This window comes from Dryas octopetala, chromosome 4 (genome assembly GCF_963921425.1).
Source record: "Dryas octopetala chromosome 4, drDryOcto1.1, whole genome shotgun sequence".
Taxonomy (NCBI): Eukaryota; Viridiplantae; Streptophyta; class Magnoliopsida; order Rosales; family Rosaceae; genus Dryas; species Dryas octopetala.
In genome coordinates, this window is record NC_141369.1 from 10079543 (window position 1) to 10095887 (window position 16345).

The 16345-nt window shown below is 38.6% G+C and overlaps 2 pseudogenes across 1 annotated transcript; one reads left to right on the top strand and one right to left on the bottom strand.

The window, feature by feature from the left end:
- Window positions 1-7492: 7492 nt before the first annotated feature.
- LOC147286669 (protein FAR1-RELATED SEQUENCE 5-like) lies at window positions 7493-10186 on the top strand (annotated as a pseudogene).
- Window positions 10187-11438: 1252 nt separating this feature from the next.
- Window positions 11439-12706, bottom strand: LOC147286670 (PR5-like receptor kinase pseudogene; annotated as a pseudogene). Its single transcript, XR_015121666.1, has 2 exons — window positions 12677-12706; window positions 11439-12555 (listed from the first exon to the last, which is right to left on the bottom strand). The product of XR_015121666.1 is annotated as a PR5-like receptor kinase pseudogene (transcript).
- Window positions 12707-16345: the final 3639 nt, after the last annotated feature.

The following is a 16345-nucleotide window of genomic DNA, read 5'->3' on the forward strand; positions in this document are numbered from 1 at the left end:
TCTGCTTGACTTCAATCATCTGATGCTCTTGTTGCTATTGATCGAAGAAGAACTTCGGTACAATATGCTTGGTGTTGTCTCCTTTGATGAAATCCGTCTTCATCTGCTGGATGCAAGAGGCATTATCCTCATAGATAATCGTTGTTCATCAGTGGTGGAATTCAGCCCACACGTAGTTCGAACATGCTTGGAAACTGCTCTTAGCCATATACATTCACGAACTGCTTCGTGAAGGGCTAGAATCTCAGCATGATTCGAAGAGGTAGCAACAAAGGTCTGTTTCGTAGACCTCCAAGATATTGTTGTATTCTCAATGGTAAAAACATAACCAGTTTGAAAACGCGCCTTATGCGGGTCTGATAGATACCCTGCGTCAGCATATCCAAAAGGCGGGCATCATTCCGAGGATCGAGGGGGTTCGATTCATTCCTTGATGCGTAGCTAGGGATATAATAAGCCCATATCCGTCGTACCTCTAAGGTGGCGGAAAATGTCTTTTATGCCATTTCAGTGGCGGCGTGTTGGCGCAGAGCTACATCTAGCTAACAAGTTCACAGCGAATGATATGTCCGGTCTAGTACATTGAGACAAGTACAATAATGCGCCTATTGTACTTAGATATGGGACTTCTGGTGCCAATATCTCTTCGTTATCATCTACTGGATGAAACGGATTATTCTTAGGATCTAGACAACGGACGATCATGGGCGTGCTAGAAGGCTTCGCTTTATCCTCATTAAAGCGCCTTAACATCTTCTGGATGTAATTTGATTGATGGACCAAAATTCCATCTGCACGGTGCTCGAGCTCCAGGCCGAGACAGAAGTTCGTTCTCCCAAGATCTTTCATCTCGAATTCCAACTTCAGGTGTTTAGTTGTTTACTTGATCTCTTCAAGAGTACCAATTAGATTCATGTCATCGACATAAACAACTACAATAGCAAAGCCGGAACTTGTTCTTAATAAACACGCAAGGGTATAGAACATTATTCACATATCCCATCCCGATCAAATACTCACTTAGACGGTTATACCACCTCCGTCCAGATTGTTTCAATCCATAAAGTGAACGCCTCAAACTAATGGAGAGCGTGTTCCGTGGTCTAGAACTATTTGCATCGGGTGTCTTAAGTCCTTTGGGAACTTTCATATATATCTCTGTATCAAGATCCCCATAGAGATAAGCAGTGACCACATCCATAAGCTGCATACTCAGTTTTTCAGAAACTACCAAACTGATAAGGTAGTGGAACGTTATGACGTCCATTACGGGGGAATACTCTTCCTCGTAATCAATCCCAGGGCGTTGAGAAAATCCTTGCGCCACTAGACGAGCCTTGTATCTCACAATCTCGTTTTTCTCATTACGCTTCCTTACAAATACCCATTTAAATTCTACAGGTTTAACATGGGGAAGGTGTAGGAACGACAGGCCCAAACACCTTTCTCTTTGTCAAGGAATCTAATTCGACCTGGATTGCTTCTTTCCATTTTGGCCAGTCGTCTCGACGTTGACATTCATCAACGGAGTGAGGTTCGATGTCATCGCTAGTTATGATTTCAGTAGCTACCGCGAATACAAATATATCATCGATGATAATCTCGTTTCGATTCCAGAGCTCACTTAAGCATGCATAATTTATAGAGATCTCTATGTTCTCGAGAGTGGGTTCTAACGTTGGAGCGTCCCCCAACGTCGTCTCTTCTGGGACGGACCCATAATCCGAAACTATTTCGTGAGATGGATCGATTGAGATCGCGATGTCAAGGGGACTCATTTGTGCCAAATGTATCCTCTTCCGGGGATAAGAGTCCATCGAACCTAGTGGTCAACCTCACTTCTGGGCAGGGACATATGACTGGTTAGCCACTATTGTTGTACCTCGTCCATCTGGGACGACACGTCCTCCTAGGACGACACGTCCTTCGGGGACGGATATCTTTGCAGGCACATTTGCAGCAGGTATATGTGATCTCGTCACTTTAGCTAGATCAGAGAATGCGTCTGGCATATTATGAGTTATACTCTGTAGATCTAGAATTCTCCGCACTTCACTATCACATTGTGCGGTTCGGGGATCGAGATGAGACATAGTGGGGACATTCCACGTCAATTCACGTCGTTCTTCAGGAAAGGTGACGTTCATATCTCCCCCTAACGGCGGGAAGACTGTCTCATCAAAGTGACAATCCGCAAATCTAGCGGTAAAGAGATCGTCTATCAAGGGCTCTAAAAAGCGTATAATGGATGGGGATTCATAATCGACATATATGCCCATCGTTCGTTGAGGACCCATTTTGGTACGTTGTAGCGGCGCAACTGGCACGTAAACTGCATACCCAAATACGCGTAAGTACGAAACGTCAGGTTCGTACCCAGTCACCAGCTGTAACGCGGAGTAAGGTTGGGTAGCAGTGGGCCTCAACCGGACCAACATGGCTGCATGCAAGATTGCATAGCCCCACGCAGAAATTGGAAGCTTGGTGCGCATAACCAAGGTTCGTGCGATCATTTGTAATCTTTTAATGAACGCTTCTGCGAGACCATTCTGGGTGTGAACATGGGGAACTCGATGTTCAACATTAATCCCTAGGGGCATGCAATAATCATCGAAAGTTTTCGATGTAAACTCTCCGGCATTATCAAATCTTCTGGACTTTATAGGATAATCCGTGTGGTGAGCCTTCTGGGCGAGAAGTTTAGCAAAAGCATCGTTTCTTGTGGACAATAGTGTAACATGTGATCACTTTGTCGATGCATCAACCAAAATCATAAAATATTTAAATGGTCCGCATGGTGGTTGGATAGGTCCACAAATATTCCCTTGTATCCTTTGCAGGAAAAGGATGGAGTCTTTACTAGTCTTTGCATATAATGGTCTAGTATTCAACTTTCTAAGCGAGCAAGTTTGGCATAGTGTGTCACTAAACACAAGATCCTTATTAGTAAGGGGATGCCCGTGTGATGAATTGAGGATACGGCGCATCATACATTGACCTGGGTATCCCAACCGGTCATGCCATAGAAAGAAACTGCTCGAATTGGTTAACTTCTGGTTAACTATGTGATTTGCCTCAATCGATCTAATGGTGGTCATATAGAGACCGCTCGATAGACATTTCAATTTCTCCAATGTACGCTTCTGGCCATACAAATTGGAGGTTATGCAAAGATATTCCACTCCATTTTCCTCAGTGGTTTCAACGTGATAACCGTTGGCTCGAATATCCTTATAACGCAACAACGTTCTTCTGGAACTTGGAGAATATAAGGCCTCATTAATGGTAATTCAGTACCATTGGACAACATAAAAATGGGCTTTTCCATGGCCCTCTATCAGGTTGGATTGGCCTGATATGGTTGTCACAGAGGTATGAGTAAGCAATAAGTTTGAAAAATACTTCCGATCTTGAAGTATGGTGTGCGTAGTAGCACTGTCTGCCAGACAACAAACTTCCCCACTAAACATGCTTATTCATAAATTTAATTCAATAGATCACATGTATGAAAATAACTTAATTGAATTAAATAATATTCGAGCATAACCAAATTTCCAAAACAAATAATCCAAATCATAAATCACCAAAATAATCTGAATAAGAAAAACATTATTCAGAAAATAAATACGGCACAAGCGCCGATCATATCCATGTCATCGAGTTTCTAGTCCTCGAAGTGTCCAGTAGCAGTCTGGAAATCAGTGACCTCTAAGGTGGTATCCATAGGAAATGATCCCTCAACGAGATTGGTCTCTCGAGTTCCGCGACTGGCGTGATACTCATTTACAGCTTCCGCTGATGCACGGCAGGTGCGGGACCAGTGATCAGTTCCTCCACATCGGTAACAGAGATCATTCTGATTCTGATTCTGGTGGCGACGGGCTGGACCAGTGTTCCTCTCATTTCGAGTTCTTAGGGCCGAGGGACCGTGGTTTCTACCACGTGGGCCATGGCCACATTGGCCTCCGTCATACAGGCCATTCCTCTGAGAACCTTTCCTTCCATATCTCGGGCGGTCAGACTTTGTGCCCTTTCCATGACCTCGGTATCCTCTTTCGCGGTTTGAATCGCGATAAGTAACAGCGTTTGCTTCAGGCAATGGTGCTGCTTTAGTACCGACAGGTCGGGCTTGATCATTTCTCATTAATAAGTTGTTGTTCTTTTCGGCGAGCAACAGAGTGGTGATCAATGCCGAGAACTTGGTAAAATTCCTCTCCCTGTATTGTTGCTGCAGGACCAAACAGGAGGCAGGGAAGGTGGAGAAAGTCTTCTCCAATAGGTCAGCTTCGGTGAGCTCCTCCCCACAAAATTTGAGGAGCGACCGGATCCGGTAGATCTCCGAATTATACTCATTCACGGATTTGAAATCCTGGAAACGAATGTTCTGCCAATCATGTCTTGCTTCAAGCAAGAAAATGGTCTTTTGATGGTCAAACCGCTCTTCCAGAGCAACCCAAAGAGCTCGTGGATCCTCTTCAGCGAGGTACTCAACTTGGAGTGCTTCCTCCATATGCTTCCTAATGAAGATCATGGCACTTGCCTTAAGAGATTCTGCGACAACATTGTCTGCATTGATTGTCGATCTCATCTTCTTGGCAGTCAAATGAAGCTTAACATCTTGAGTCCACTTTAGATAGTTTCTTCCGGAAACTTCCAAAGCGACGAAATCAAGCTTGTTGAGATTTGACATTCTTTGGTTGAAAGGAACAAATAATCATAATTAGTGCTTCGGGCAATAATATCCATAAACAATAAATAAGAACTTCAAGTTCTATAACATGGTATAGACATGTAAAATCTACTGGTTTTATCATGTATGGTGAAATTATAAAGGAAACTTCAAGTTCCTTATATGGCATTATTGAAGCTACAGGTTCAATATTTATGTATGAACTACTGGTTCATTAATTACCTGCAATTTCTACACATATATTCTAGTGCAAAAATTTAAACAAGTAAAATATTCATATACCCAAGTAGAACAGAAAAATATCACAAAATTATTTGAATAAAAGTTTCTAGCATTTAGGGTATATATATTAAATGGTTTGCATACTAACAATAAACTATCAGCAGCACAGTGGTAAAGGTGCACTCTTGGTACCCAAGAGGTCCTGGGTTCAAACCACAAGTATGACAAGAATTAACATCTCCTTTTTACAAAGTTTCAGGAGGCTCACCATGTGTCAGCGTGGGAGTGGCAGCGATTTGGCGCTGACGTGGCAGCGGCTTGGCTGCCTGCGTGGGAGACACGTGGCAGCTGACGTGGCGGGCCTGGGCTGCCTGCGTGGCGTCCACGTGGCAGCAGTTGAGAGGTAGGCCTTGGGCCTGTTGGGCTGGCTGCGTGGGCCTGGTGCATGGGCCTGGGCTGGCGCCTTGGGCCTGGGCTACTGGCCTGGGCTGCATGGGCCTGCTGGCCTGCATGGCTGCTGCGCTGGGCTACCAACAACACGCGAGGATGCGCTGGCAGCAAGGCTGGCTGCTGCTGTTGGCAGCGAGGGGCTGCAAGGCGCGGGGCTGCTGCGCGCGCGAGGGGGCTCTCCTGCAAGCTGGCACTGCTGCTGGCAGTGAGGAGACGCTGCTGCTGGCAGCGCAAGGCAGCGCGGGGCTGCTACTCGGGGTGGTTTCCGATCACCCAAAAATTCTTCCTTTTTTTTTTATTTATTATTATTTAATCATTCAATTCAAGGAAGCATGTATAAAATATATAAACCCAAATAAATCAATCACATAAATTTAGGGTTCATGCTTCATGGGGATTTTTCAATCAATCAAGGTTAAATAATCATGAACATAAAATTATTTTATAAAACCTACTTGGTTGAAGAACAAATTGAATGATGATCCTCTTTCGTTTAGCGATCCACAATCCAAAGAGCTTCTCGTGCTGATAACGTGTTGTAAAATATGTAGAGATTAGGGATTGTGGAAAAGAGGAGGCAGAGAGAAATATATCAGTCGTCATCTTATTCATCTTATAAATATCCTTATATAGAGGTAGGGTTTACTAGGTTTTGTATATTTACTAGTATGCCCCAACAACTAATTACAGGAATAGCCACACATAATAATATATTTACAACAGGTCGTGCATTTTTATTATTTTTTCTTAATTTTAATAAGCAATAAAAAAATTATATCAAAAGTCAGCAGCCTCATTTAAACAGCAAATACCTTCAGTTCAGCAGTCCTTGTAATTTGGTATTTCTAATCGTGTCCGGGTTTAGAACTGGGAATTTACTGGTCATATCAAAATTCAAGCGTAATTTTATTAGATTTATAAGTAGTCTTCTACTCTTCTTTGGGTGGGTTGTATTTTTCTCAAGGCTTGGAATGTACAGTAGGGTACAAAACTTGTAAAAGAACTGTTCAGTTAAAGGATCACAATTGACTCCGACCACAACAGCAAGACAAATTCTGATCTTAAATGAGAAGTGACCATTATTTGAAGGTAACTGGATCCTCTGCTGATTTTAATTGATAAGTCAAATGACATCAGTTTGATTTGCGGTTTCAGTTGAGAGTTTTGATTTTGTTATCCGGCCCCTATCATACTCTCTCTGTTTTGTGGTGTAAGTTTAATTCTCTCTTTTGAAGTATGCTTAAAAGAGTAGGACTACTTAACTTCAAACTTTACTTTGCCTTCTCTTTGAATCCACCCAAAAATATCAACCATTGGGTACAACTATATTCTATAGGGTTTTTTGTGTAATGTTTGAATTTTGTTTAGAGTTGAAGTCCTTAAGGCTAAACCCTAAATCCTAAGTGTTAAACCCTTACAAAGTTGGTGGTAAAGAAATTTCGCATGCCAACTGGATTTTTGGCCCAAACTAATAGTGATTCGTTTGTTTGTGTCTAAAACTGAAGGGGGCGGATCCGTGACATCATGTTTTTTACACAAGTTTTTACACAATTTCTGGAGAGCGGATTCCTTACCAGGCTTTTTGGTACCAGACTGGTACCCAACTTTGTATCTTAGCCCTTCAATCAATCTAATGGTTTTATAATGCACCATAGGAGTAATGATGTCCCTATTTATTCTCACCCAAATAAAATAATATTTTATTTTTTATCTAATTCTTTAAACAATTTTTTTTTTTTGTTGTGTTCCTTAAACAATGTGAACCCAGTCTAATTGGCTTCCCGCGTTTGACAAAAAAAAAATATTGGCTTCCCGCTTGTTTAGCTCTGGAGCTTCTTCCAGACTTCCACTTCACAAACATTCACTCCATTAGACTATAATTGCTTCCAGTGCCTTTCATTCGGTTTTCAACTCCCCTCCTATCTTTCCACTCTGAATTAACTCAATCATTCATTGCTGGGTTGCACAACAATTTGTCTTATCTAATCTTTTCAAGGTATGTCTTAGTTTTTCAATTTGTCTCCAAAAATTCATATTCTGATTTATGTTTTCGTCTTTTGGGGTTTTTTTTTTTTTTTGAATGCTTACTACTTGCTCTGCTCTTAGACTTGGCATATTGCAGAGTTGAAAATGAGTAATTCAACAGCTACAGACATCAATGATAAAGATGATTTGGGTGATTTAGCTTGTAAACCAAGATGTGGTATGGAGTTTGATTATGAAGAAATGGCCTACAATTTTTATAATGAATATGGGAGGAAAATGGGGTTTTCCATTAGAAAAGACAACCAAAACAAAAATAGAAGAACAGGTGAAGTCACTTTAAGAGTTTATCTTTGTTGGAAGGAGGGTTTTCGACCTAAAGCTAAGCAAAATCAGATCATTAAAAATCCAAGAGCAGAGACAAGGACAGGGTGTGGTGCTCAAATGGTTATCAAGTTGAATAGATATAATGGTAAGTATTTTATACATAGTTTTGTGGAACAACACAACCATCCACTTGTGAAACCAGAGTGTGTACATATGCTTCCATCTCACAGGGAAATACATGACTCACAAGCTATTCAAATAGATTTAGCAGAAGAATCTGGGATATTTCCTAGTTCTGCATATGAGTTGATGGGAAGACAAGCTGGAGGAAGGGAATCTCTTGGATATACAAAAATAGATCAAAAGCACTATCTTCGATCTAAGAGGCAAAAAAAAATGGCATATGGTGAAGCTGGCAGCTTGTTGAAATATTTTCAAAATCATACACTAGAAAATCCCTCATTTTATTATGCTATACAATTGGACAATGAAGAACAAATAACTAATATATTTTGGGCAGATGCTAGAATGATAATTGACTATGGTCATTTTGGTGATTTTGTTTCATTTGATACAACTTACAAAACCAATGAAGCAGGTCGCCCATTTGGTGTGTTTGTAGGATTTAATCATCATCGAGAGATTGCAGTTTTTGGGGCAGCATTGATGTATGATGAATGTGCCGATTCATTTATTTGGCTATTTGAAACATTTTTGAAGGCAATGTCCAAGAAGGCTCCAAAAACCATTTTCACAGATGGGAATCCTGCAATGGCGCCGAAAGCTCTTGCAATTGTTATGACAGACACATACCATAGGCTTTGCACATAGCATATAAAGCATAATGCCATAAAGCATTTAAATTAATTGTTCAAGGGACCCAATGTGGTTAAGAGCATTATGTCAAAGTTTATGGATGAATATGAAGATGAGGATGAATTTCTAGCTGCTTGGGATGCAATGCTTGAAGACTATAAAGTGCGTCATAACCAATGGTTGGAAAGCATCTATAAGTTGAGGGAAAAATGGGCTATGGCATATGTAAAGTGGGCATGGTCAGCAGGAGCAAAAACCACCCAACTGAGTGAGAGTTTTAATTCTACATTAAAAAAGTATTTGAACTCAAACCATGATGTGCTACAATTTTTCATGCATTTTGACAGGGTGCTTAATGAAAAAAGGTATAAAGAGTCTCAAGCTGAGTATGAGTTGTGTTGTAAAAATGCACAGGTTAGAGTTCCTGCTATGATGGTAAGACAAGCAGGTAATATTTATACCAAAACAATATTTGAGGATTTCCAACAGCAGTATGGGGACTCTATTGATTTACGAATAAAAAAAATTGATTATCATGATGAAAATATTGTGTATACAGTTGTTGCACCTTATGGTGACTTTAGAGAAAGACAAGTAAGGAGGAAAAAAGATTCAGACAACATATCTTGCAGCTGTAGATTATTTGAGATGAAAGGTATTTTGTGAAACCACACCATTAAAGTCCTTCGGGAAGCCATGGACATGCTAGAGATTCCTAGTCAATATATTCTTAAAAGGTGGACACAAAAAGCAAGAGCCCAAAGTGTACAAGACATGCATGGGAGGGACATTCAAGCCGATGCTAACTTGCAACAGACTTCCCGATATAGGTCTTTGTGCCACACATTTACAAGGATATCATCTAGGGCTTCAGAAAATGAAGATGCTTATAGTTTGGCCCTTGACTATGCAAAAAATTTGAGCAAAATGATTGAAGACATGCTAAGTTTAAAAATTGATGGTCAAGTGCAAGATAAGAATGAAGACCCTGCTCCCATTACTAATATAGATTGTGCTAATGGTTATAGTGCTCATTGCTCGGATAATGTAAATGTTGTCCAAGCAAAAGGATTAAAGAAAAGAGAGACTTCTCGAAGAAGAAGACGATTTAAAAGTTTTTTGGAGAAAGCTTTAGCAAAGAAGAAACGAACATCAAGCTCTCTTTTGTCAAAGGTAAAAGTTATTTACAATTGAATAATATATAATGACATGGAGATTTTTACAATTGAATCTAACTATGTTCATTATGCTATACAGGAATCACAAAATTGTAAGGAAGCAAGTGCAACAGAAAATTATATTGCTGCTCCTCCATTACCTTCTAAATCTTCTCAGGTAAAGTTTAATTATATTATCTTAAAAATTTATCATATTAATTAATATGTTATACTTAAGTTTATTGGGCATATAGATTCCTACAATGATGGGTGGAACTAGCCAATGTCTACCAACAATGTACCCTGCAAATTTGGTTAGTGCTTATGAATTTATTATGTATATGTTTATCCTTGATGTTGATAGTGGATTATTATTGGTTTGTTATAGTGGCAGGATAGCATGCTTAATTCAATGTCATGGATGGCATATCAAGAACCTCAATGTACTACCTTTCAAGCGTTACTTCAAACTAACCCCACCACATTTGCCCTTGCATATCACGATGAAGGACCAACACCTTCAAGTTCATATCACATTTGAAAGGATACTAGAATTCAGATTTAAAAGTTGAAGAGAAAAGCCTAACAGCAAAGATGCCACTGATGTTCTCTTTCTGTGGAGGAGACATAGTTTAAGGACTATATACTTTGAAAAATTAGAGTGCAATGTGCAGAGCATCTCTGTAGCAGCAACCTTAATATCTATTCAGAGCAACTCTTATCAAATTTTGTGATCATTTTTACTTTGTTGATGTTTTTTCTTTTTAGTCTCTATTTTTGTACAAACACAAGGTGAACAAGAGAGAGAAATGTGTTGATTATAAAGGGCTAATAGAAGAACATGAAGATTAATTAGGCAAAAATTAGATAAGACAAATTGTTGTGCAACCCAGCAATAAATGATTGAATTAATTCAGAGTTTGAAAATAGGAGGGGAGTTGAAGACCGAATGAAAGGCACTGGAAGCAATCATAGTCTAATGGAGTGAATGTTTGTGAAGTGGAAGTCTGGAAGAAGCTCCAGAGCTAAACAAGTGGGAAGCCAATTTTTTTTTTTGTCAAACGCTGGAAGCCAATTAGTATGGGTTCACGTTGTTTAAGGAACACAAAAAAAAAATTGTTTCAAGAATTAGATAAAAAATAAAATATTATTTTATTTGGATAAGAATAAATATGGACATCATTACTCCTATTGTGCATTATGAAACCATTAGATTGATTGAAGGGCTAAGATACAAAGTTGGGTACCATTCTGGTACCAAAAACCTGGTAAGGAATCCGCTCTCCAAATTCTGAACCCTTACATCAAATTAAGTCTGATATGGCAAAACTGATGTCACGGATCTGCCCCTAAAACTAATTAAAATACAAAAAGATTTTAGTACTGCTGTTGAAATAAAATTGAGGGGCAGTTCGGTTTAGGTACTAAACTAAAGTTTCTTTTCAATTCAGCCAAGTCTTTTTACCATTTAAGTTGGCCCAAAGTTAAAAAGTCAATGAAAAGTCTAATCTATAAAAATTTTGAGGCCCAATGACACTTTTGGTCCTCTTATTTCGTGAAATTACTACTTTATCTTGTTATTTTAATTTTGGCGATTTCAATATTTGGGTCACAAATTTGGTTTACGAAATTTTACAAAGTGAAAATAAAATTCTTTCATTTTCAAGTTTTATACAATAAAAAATGTTCAGTTTTTCACTTTCTAGATAGTGAAAATTGTTTCATTTTCACGAACTAAAAATTTTCTTACAATTCAGCTTGAATTCCCTAATAAGCACATAGTTAATACAGCCCTAGCTTGTTTCAGATGGTTGGGATGTGGTCTCAGATTCTTCTGCAGGTCTTGTAGAAGAAAACAAGAAAGGCCAGGCTTTGGTGCAATTTGCAAGAAATGAAGAGGTCCTTCCAGCATCTCTACCACCTTGCTCATTGATGGCCGATCAGATGGAATGGTCTGAATGCACCATAAACTTATTAATATCATCTTTCTTGCTATTTCCTTCTCCTCTTCTAATATAACCCCAAAAATATTTTCATCCTTCTCTAACTCTAGATCTTTATAAACATAATGCGGAAACATTAATTCACTGGTAAGTGACACTCCGGAATCCAAATTCTTTCTTGCTCCAACCATTTCGAGAACCAACATCCCATAGCTGTAAACATCAGATTTGTGAGATACTCCTCCAAAGTTCCGACTAAATACTTCCGGTGCAATGTAACCTACAGTCCCTCTTGTACCCAGCATCGACACAATACTCTCCTTTGTTTTGCATAGTTTTGTAAGGCCAAAATCAGATATTTTAGGACAGAAATCTTTATTCAAGAGAATATTCTGAGGCTTTATGTCAAAATGCAGAATTCTTGTGTTACAACCACCATGTAAGTATTCTAGTCCTCGCGCAACTCCAACTGCAATTTCCGATAATGTGTTCCATTCTAACCGACAATTTTCATTAGATCTGTGGTCATGTGTGAATTTATCCAGAGATCCATTAGGCATGTATTCGTAAATTAGAGCTCTTTTGTACCTCTCATAACAAAATCCCAAAAGAGTGACTACGTTGACATGAGAAGTTTTACCAATGCTAGCAACTTCATTAATGAATTCTTCTCCATCACCCTTGGACTCGCTTAGGACTTTTACTGCCACAATAAGGCCTTCGGGTAGCTCTCCTTTGTACACAGTGCCATATCCTCCTCTACCTATTTTATCTTTGAATGAGTTTGTCATTTTCTTCACATTCGAATAACTATACCGCTTTGGGGTAAGCGATCCATAATTCCTTATAAATGCTTCGACATCAAACTCATTACTTTTATATTTCTTGAATATGACCTTTCTTTTCCTTGATATGCATATAATACAACCAACGATTATGCTGGTCCCAAAAACACCTTCCAAAATGGCTATATTCAAAAAGCATTGAAGTTATTAATTTGTGCAAGAAGGGAAAAAAAAAAAAAAAAAGAGGAAAAGAAATATTGAAAGAAACTTCTATTTGTTATATATTTCACTATAAATACGTACCTATAACAAAAGCTAGCCAACGAGCTAGCAAATGACGTGAACCTGGAACCAAAAAGGTTAAATCATAAGAGTTCTTATTTTTTGTCCAATAATCATAAGAGTTATATATATACATACATAGAGAGAGAGAGAGAGAGAGAGAGAGAGAGAGAGAGAGAGAGAGAGAGAGAGGTGCTCTAAAGCTAACTGTTAATATGTATCTAACCACCATTTTGGGCTCATTACATATATAACTAATGCTATAATCTGAACCATCCATTTTTTGGGCCTCACTTCAAAGATCATGATTACAAACAATCAACCAAATTGGAAATCATTTAGTCATCTAATTGTAATCAAATAAATAGACAAACATTGTTTTCGATGAATGCATATAAATGGTTGTTATTAAAATTAAATGGCTAAATGACTTTTGAGTTTGGAGATTTTTCACAAAGATGATATTTGAAGTAGGGTCTAAAAAATAAATGCTTCGAATTATGAAATTATATCTTGTGCTGAGCCCAAAAAGGTGGTTAGCTTCATATTAAATTGCTAATTAGTTAGCTTTAGAGCAATTTTAATATATATAAAGCGTATATGTGATACAAATTTGTAATAATGGAGACAATTAATGGTATCCTTCAAGGCCATTTGCCATTGACTAATGCTAAAAAAATCATTGAATTTAAAGTTTTGCTGATTTTGAGTTCATTTTTATTCGGCTTAATTTTTTTTTACCGCCCATAATTTCAGTTGATTCTCACTTTACTAAAATGTTTATTTGTCCTACTTTACTATTTCTCGGTTGCACTTTACCTTTTGCCATCCATTTCGTCACCCAAGTCGTCAAAAATGCTGACTTGGTAGGGGCATTTTTGTCATCAATATTATTGACAGATTAGCTGATGGAATGAATGAAAAAAGGTAAAGTGAGACAAAAAAATAGTTGTAAGTGGTAAAGTAGGTGGGACAAATAAATATATGGATGGGTGGTAAAAACACAATTATGGTGTGTTTGGATGGAGAAAAAAAACTTGGAATTTAAATAAAACTCAGCATTTAAAAAATTATATGTTCTAATTTCCTTGTTTGGGTCCATAAATATAGAATTTTATAAATTCTATGTGGAAAAAAACTTGGGATTTGAAAGTTGTAAATTATAAGTTTAAGGCTTAATTGTGTTTTTACCACCCAAAGTTTACATTGATTCCCACTTTACCACCTAAAACTTTATTTGTCCCACTTTACCACCCAAAGTTTACATTGATTCCCATTTTACCACCCAAAACTATTTTTCGTGTCCCAGTTAACCTTTTTCCATTTATTCTGTCACTTTAGATTCAGGGGGTAAAGTAGGAATCAATGTAAACTTTGGGTGGTAAAGTGAGAATCAATGTAAACTTTGGGTGGTAAAGTGGGACAGATAAAGTTCTGGGTGGTAAAGTGAGAATCAATGTAAACTTTGGGTGGTAAAGTGGGACAAATAAAGTTCTGGGTGGTAAAATGGGAATCACTCCAAACTTTGGGTGGTAAAAACACAATTAAGCCTAAGTTTAAATTCCACCTAAATTGGTGTCATTTTCAAAATTCCAATTTTTATTAAAAAGAAAAAAGTCGTGTCCACCCATCACCTTGGCAATTAATTACAATACCACCACCACTACCACCATGCCGCCGCTACCACCACCACCACCGTCACCACCACTGCCACCGCCACTGCCACCACCACCGCCACATCTGCCTCCACCATCACCACCACAACCACCGACACCACAACCACCGACACCACCTCCACCGCCACCACTACCTCTGCCACCACTACCACCGCCACTGCCGCCACTGTCACCACCACCACCACCGACACTGCCACCACCACTACCACCGCCCACTGCCACCACCACCGACACCACCTTCGCCGCCACCACCACAATCGCCATTACTGTCACCATTGTCGCCGTCACCGTCACCACCACTGACACCGCCACCACCACCACCACCACCGACATTGACACCGCCGCCGCCGCCTCCATCACCAGTGCCATCACCACCACCATCGCTGTTGCTGTCACCACCACCATCACCACCACTGCCAATGTCGCCATTGCCGCCACCTCCAATACCTCAATTTTTGCCACCACCATTTCTTCCACCGCCCGTGGGCGACCCCTACTACCATCGTCAACTCACCACAAACATCATTTTTATTGTTGCCACCATCACCATCACTCTTTTATAAAACTACTATAAATTTCGTATTTAAATTCCATTATGATTACATTTATCCAAACAAGAGAATTTACAAATCCTAGAATTTTAAATCACACCATTTTTAATTCCGTCTTTGTGAATTCTTTAGTAGTTTCAAATTACTTCATCCAAACGCACCATTAAGCTTTTTTATTCACCACTCTTAATCTATTTGTTTGACAATAATTAGATGATTATATTTTTTATGGTAAATTTGTTAAATTTTTGCATAAGTATTAGATAATCAATTTGTTAAATTTTTGCATAGATTATCTTTGATGGTAAATTTAAAGAATTGACGGTTCAAATTGCCCTTAAATAAATTTAAAAAATTGAAATTTTTTTTATAAAAATGAAAAAATATTTCTAAAAAGCACACGAAAAATAAAAATTAACAATTTTTAAATAAAAATAATAATCAACTAAACTCATTTATTTTCTCTAAAATCCCTCTAAAACTGCCATTACATTGTTCATCTTTCACAAAAATACAATGCTTATTATCACTTTTGCCTCATGATATTGCAACAAAAACCGTCATCAATCAAAATTTAAAAACTACAAAAAAATAAAATAAAATAAACCACCAACAACACCCACACTGTCCACCACCCCCAGCCACCCTTCAGCCGTTCCACCACTGGCGACCATAGCCGGTAGCCTCCCCCATCCCAATATCACCCTTTTTTTCCTTCTCTCTCTCTCTCTCTCTTCCCCTCTTTCTCTCTCTTGATCTGAACCCATGACCACGATCCCTTCTTCAAGCGTCGGTCATCGACTACCGTCGCCAATCCCTTTAGATCGACTTGGTGACGATCTGCGAAACCTAAGGAATAGCTCCGCCGCTCGACGCCGGAGAACCACCAAACGCAATATACGTACTATTTTCTTAAAAAATTTGAGCACTTGTACTAGAGCGAGGAAAGAGAAAGGATGAGAAACATGATAGAGAGAGAGGGATAAAAAGAGAGAGATAGGGGAGGAGGATGGGGGTGGTGCGCGGTGTGGGATGGAGAGAGGGGAGGGAGGAAAGGGAGGGTGGTGGGGGTGGGGATGTGGTTTGATGGTAAGGGTGAAGGTGATTTTTTGTTTGAATTTTGGGTTTTTTTCATATTTAGTACCTGAACTTTGACCATTGTCTTAATGTGGTACCTAAACTTTTATTTGTCTCAATTAAGTACCTAAACTTTTATTTTGTGTCTAATAGGTACCAAAATGAATTTCTGTTAAAATTATCAACAAAAGATAGGGGCAATATAGTCACTTCAAAAAATTTATATTTTAATTTTAATTTTTAATTTTTTTTGTTTGTTGTGTGTTTTTTTTAATAATTTTAAATATATAAAGAAAATAATTAAAATATACTTTGACTATATTGCCCCTAATTTTTATTGACAATTTTAACAAAAATTCATTTTGGTACCTATTAGACACAAAATA